The sequence below is a fragment of the Dermacentor andersoni genome, chromosome 1 (genome assembly GCF_023375885.2).
Source record: "Dermacentor andersoni chromosome 1, qqDerAnde1_hic_scaffold, whole genome shotgun sequence".
NCBI lineage: Eukaryota > Metazoa > Arthropoda > Arachnida > Ixodida > Ixodidae > Dermacentor > Dermacentor andersoni.
Genome location: NC_092814.1, coordinates 85,601,330 through 85,607,329, shown reverse-complemented (window position 1 = coordinate 85,607,329; position 6,000 = coordinate 85,601,330).

The following is a 6,000-nucleotide window of genomic DNA, read 5'->3' as shown; positions in this document are numbered from 1 at the left end:
TGGGGGCGAAATGCAATAACACCCGTGTACTCTGCATTGAGTGCACGTTAAATAATCCCAGTTGAAGGCACGCCCCCAGTACGGCGTGCCTCATAATTAGATCGTAGTTTTGGTACTTAAAACTTCAGAACTTAACTTAAATTTTACTTGGCAAAATATGTTAATTGTACAGATGTGCTATCAAAAGTCGTTTCGTAGTTCGCATGCCAATGCGAAGGTGATTTGCGGTGACTGAAATCAAAACACGCCGTCAAGTCAGCACTTTCACCGTTTCAATGTTAGAGTGCGAAATTGCGCTATATTTGGACCGATTTCTCCATTTCCAAAATCAATCTAGGTTTAGAACCCCTAGATCTAGGAAAATTTCCCTAGGGTTGGCAGCACTGTACTGCAGCGACACACGTATCAAATAAAGGGATATGAAAGTGAGATGAAGCTCTCAGTAACAAAACAGTCATGCGACCAAGTTCTTTTTTTTTTTTTTACGTACTGCGGTCTATACAGGAAGGCCAAGGAAGTAGGAGGTAGGCGGTAGGTAAAAGGAAACAATACAGCAGCGCAGAAAATTTGCGCAGTTAACATAAACGTTCATACATACAAGCAATCACAGTTAATAGATTTGACACACCAGACAGCAAGGTATAACATACATGATGTATAAATGAATAGCTCAGGGAATTATATGATCATAAAATAATGTCACTTTCAAAACCACATTTCAAACCACTTTCAGATTGACTTGCGAAAACAACCGGGTAACGTATTCCATTCTGTCGTTTATACGAGAAGGAAAATTTTATATGTGCCCGTGCGTGGAAAAGAATGGAGCGTGCTTTGTGTACGTCGAAGTAGGGACGCACGGGTAGAGAACAGTTTGATGTAGCCGTTCGCGCCGATATTCAAATACCCGTTATACAGGGCGCACCAAAACTAATCGCAGTTTACCGCCATGTATCTAATGGAGGAGTTTCGTGCTCACGCGTATGTTCATTGATGAATTCGTTGACGTATATTTATATAAGAAAGCACACAGGGCGTTTTCGATGCGTTTTCAATTTGCGTACGTTATTTAAACGCAAAATGACCCACGTGATATCAGTTTATGAATTATAAACTTCGTAAGAAACATTTAGCGCTAGCTGGTGCCGTATTTAGTTTATGACTTGAGAACCCAAGCTGGTGGATGGCTGATGAGCAGACGTCATAAATATTACTTGACCAGAACAGCGTGTTTGTGTTGGTAACACTCAAGTATTTATACTCTTTTGCTTCTTTTATTACTGTACCGGTAATATCGTAAAAAAATACAAAATGATTCTTTTTGTTGGTTACCCGCAAGAAAAGTTTGGTACCGAGGCACCGTAGTATCGAGGCGCCGTAGCAGCCGCCGGAGAAGAAGGCCCCTCTCTCGCCTCACCCCCCTGCCTCGCGCGCCGCAGGAGAGGGCATGCATCCGGGCCGCGTGCCCCGCTCGCGCACGCGCGGTTGAACCGCGTTCGCCGGCTCACCCTCACAGGCTTTCACTCACATTGAACCTCACGGCGACGGCAGAAATTCGCCTGGAGTGTCCATATAATTGCTATCGCAATAAAATCATTTCTTTACGCTAGAGTTCAGTGGCAAGCGTTGTATGAGATCTCAGATAGCAGCACCCCGTCGGCAAGCTGAAGAAACGCTAAGTCGAGCTATCACCGAGAACACGAGCAATGGACGTAATTTTGTAACTAACCATTTCATTCCCCATTCTTATCATTAATCGCGCCAAAACACGGTATCTCGGAATATCATCCTATATACTGTTCGGACAGCGCCACAGGCGCACAGGTGTGAACCGGAAGCAGGCAAACGGAGACAAATTCCTTGGACGTGCACACATTACGTCTGTAAGCAACGAGTTCAGGAAGGTCCGTTGAAAGGCGCCCCGCCGCAAAATTACACGCGAGCACGTCAGCTACGGAAATGACGGTCGCTGCTCTTTAGACGAACCGTGCAGAAAAATGCATCCGCTGCAAACGTGAAGCATTTCGGGGCTTGAATGACTATTCGAATCAAGGCCTTGCGCGCAGGAACATGCCGCCCTAACCTCTCCTTAAAGTGAGTGCCCAGGAAAGGTGATGCCAAATTCAAAGCCTGCACCAAAATGATTTTTATTCAATGGCGCACTGCCTTTCCAATGAATTACCTTAGCAGCTTCATTCAACTACCAGATGGACGCTAGCTTTTCCTTTGATAGCGTTTAAAATTTGGGGATGCGTACACAGGCCGCTCGAGTCTCGTCATACCCGAAGGATACCATTCTTGGCTATGCCCCTTGCGGCTCCCAAGCCTATCACTATACTGACACGTTCTAGTGACGTTGAAGAAACAAAATAAGCAAACAAAAATTCATCGACGATTACGATACTCCCTAATGCGAAATTTGAACGGAGCTGGATACGTGTTTTCATTTCACGATATATTGGCTGGCGTGGACAATTGTGTCGTGCGGCACGTTGCAAGCGGAGGGAAATGTGGCGCGACTACCTCGCTAATCGGGAGATCGCGAGAGGCGGCGCATGTGTGACGTGTGAGCGAGATTCACAGCAGCCGCCGCGGACAGACCTCCGCTCATGCAGCGCTTTGCTTCCAAACAGACGACGCGCGCTACTCAGGCGGCATCTCATAGCCATCGTCGCTGCAAAGCCCACCTTGCGCGGCACTACGCTTTTCTTCTCACGCTTTTGCCGTACCCTCCTCCTCCGCTTTCCGCGTCATGGTTCCACTGCACTCTGCTTCTCCAATAGACTTTGATACAATAATGACTAGAAGGAACTCTGGCACTAGTGTCCACGCGAGCTACAATGGGAGCGGTTGAGCCAGCATGGGAATTATGGGAAGCACATGGATTTGCCTAAACTGCGTCCTTCTGGCTTCAAGCGGCTTCATGACTTTTAGCGTCCTCGATCACCCGCACTGGTGCGCACCGGGGCGCCTTGGTGCGCACTTTCATCCTCGATCAACCGCACCGGTGCGCACCCTGTTGGAGCGGTTTTCCATTGCCCCGTCTCGCACCGAGAAAAAATTGGAGGACGCTTAAGCTTCGCCTTCAAGAGTGAAACGCGACAGCGTTCCCGTCGACCCGCCAAGGGGTGTAAGACAATGCGCTACGGCGCAGCGATCACTTACGAGGCGCCCCGCATCGGACTTTGCACCCACCAATCACGCGGTGAGCGTCGAGCAACGCAGCGTTCGGCGCGGCAACGAAACGTGCGCCTGAGCAAGCGGAACGAACCAAAGAACTTGGTGTCTCGGAGGGGAATGGAATGGAAAACTTTATTGACTCTTTTAAGGTTTTAGCGGGTCGAGGCCGAAGTCTTCATTCTTGAAGCTTGGGTCCTCTTCAGCCATGGATGGGCCCCTAGTCCAGGGCTCCACTGAGCCGGGCCGCCTCGCACGCGTGCGCTATTAGAGCTCTTTGAGCCTCTAGCTCGCGGCTGGTGAGCCAGCTCTCCCATTGCTCCGTACTAGGTGTTTTGTGTTTGTGGAATGCCTGGTTTCTTGTACACTCCCATGTAATGTGGTATAATGTTGGTTTAGCTCCACACCACGGACAGGTTGCGCTATACTGCGTGGGGAACATCCTACTTAGTATGTGTAAGTTTGTGAAGGAGCCCGTTTGCAGTCTCCGCCATCCTGCGGCCTCCTCCTTTGTTAATGCTTTATGTGGTGGGGGATATTGATATCTTAGCCCCTTATAGAAGTTTAATAGCTCTGAATAGCTGTTCCCGCAGTTGATCTGTGGCCCATCTGGGGCGGTTGACGTTCCTGCTCGGCTGGTCATCCCTGTCTGCCCCTTCGTTGCCCCTGATCCCTGCGTGGCTTGGTATCCAGATAATGTTATGTGTGGGTTGTCCCTCAGCGATTGGAACTCTGCTGAGGATCTTGAGCGCCGTGTTACTAATTCTGCCTCTTATATAGCTCCGGCACGCCTCTTGTGAATCTGTTAGAATATTGAGGGATATTCCTGTTCTATAACCTTCTTCCGCTGCCAGTGCGATAGTAATTTCCTCTGCCTCGGTTATGTTAGCCACCTCGGCCGTGAGTCCTGTGATTAATTCTCCTTGATTATTTACTACTACCGCTGCCGCGTTGTTTTTGTGTGCTTGTGAGTATAGGGACGCATCGGTATGGACTGTATTGTCCCGATGTCCCATCGTCTTTTCGTAAAACTCTGCCCTAGTCTGTCTCCTACTCGCATGGAGGTTTGGGTCCATGTTGCGAGGGATAGGTTGTATGCGTAGTTTCTTTCTTAGTGGGTCTGGCATTGTGGCCCTGCTACTTTGTGGTTTTTCTACTTCCCGACCTAGCTTTGTCAGGAGCGCCCTTCCCGTTGTTGTATTGCTGAGTCTTCGTACTTGTGCCTTGAGCTGGCATTCCCTTAGTTCTTCAAAAGTGTTGCTGATTCCAAGTTGCATGAGTTTGTCGTTGGATGTGTTCCTTGGGAGGTGGAGAGCTGTTTTACACGCTTTCCGGAGGATGGTCTCCACTTCCTCTTTTTCGGTTTTGGCGATTGCATGGTACGGCAGTGAGTATGTTACCCGGCTGACTATCATTCTGTTGACCAACCTGAGTGTGTCCTCCTCTTTCATGCCATATCTCCTGTGTGCCACTCTGCTAATCATTCGGCCCACCTGTCCTGCTGCTTTGTTTAGCAGGGGGAAATGATCTACTCCAGCCAAACGTCGTGATCGGCACGGGCAGAGAGATATATAGATAGTGATCTAAAGAAAGCAAGGACGCTTGATTCTGCAACCCGTGAGAGAGCACGGCGAAGCGTCGTCAGGGGAGAGGGAGTTGGGGCCGCGACGCGCCTCGCCCCGGTCCCCGCACAGCCCCAATGCGCGCGTGGTGCGCCACCTGTCGGGGCCGGTGTGTCCGATGTGTCATCGCCAAATAGTCGAGCCAGGGCTTGTGCTCTTGCCTTTCTTCGGCCTTTATGACGGCCAGGGTGCATATTCCGTGGAATTGGAGACCCGTGAATTTTTTTGCGAATGCTAAGCGCAAGAAGTGCGCGGTTTTCCTGATGTGGTTTTCTTCGTGTTTGGTATTCTAGCCGGGATAGAATGTGGCACCCTTGCATTGTTCGTTGCAGACGTTGCAATTGGCTGTTAAAATGACCTTCGACTAGTTCGCGGATGGTGTTGTGCACCCCCAGTCGTAGTAGGAGCTGCTTAGACGCATCTCGGGGTCATCCCAGCGCTGCCTTTAGTGCCGTACGGAGGAGGGTGTCCATATGGTGCATCTCAGTCTGAGTGTGCAAGCCCTCATAATTAGCTAATTAACCTACCACCTCCCCTAATGAGAAATACATTTGACTTTCCATAAAGAGTGCTTCCATGCAAAGTTAGGGAATAAGTTAACGCGCCACGGCACCTGTGGTGTTCTGCTGATGAGCACGCTGTCACGGGTTCGCTTGACTGCCGTGGCAGCTCCGTCTCACTGAGGGCAAAATGCAAAAACACTGCTCTACTTCAGGTGCTTATGAAAAAAACCCCAGGTGGTCCAAATTGATTTGCAGCGCTCCACCGTGGCGTCTCTCATAACTCTATAGTTGCTTTGAGACATTAAAAATGAATTTAACAAGTGAAACGAGCTTCCACATCTTGCTACCTCAGAGGAAGATTTCTGAGCTTATAAACCGTTTGGGGAGTACATAAGAGATGGCGCTACCTGCTCCGAGGCCTTCTGAGTGCAGCCGAATGCCTAAATTGCCACAAAACAGGGTGCATTAATGACGTTTCTTTGCGCAACGGCCAAATATGGCCGAAGAGAGCCATAGAAAATGTGATTTGTCAATGGAAAAATTAATTGCAAATGATAAATGCAACACTGCTGAGGCCTAAAATTTTACGCAGCAAAGTAGGGAAAATATATAAGTTAAAATAATGACAATGAATCGTGACGTTTGCTATGATCGTAAAAGTTACGTTACAAAGGGACGATGTAGCAAATGCAGTTGCT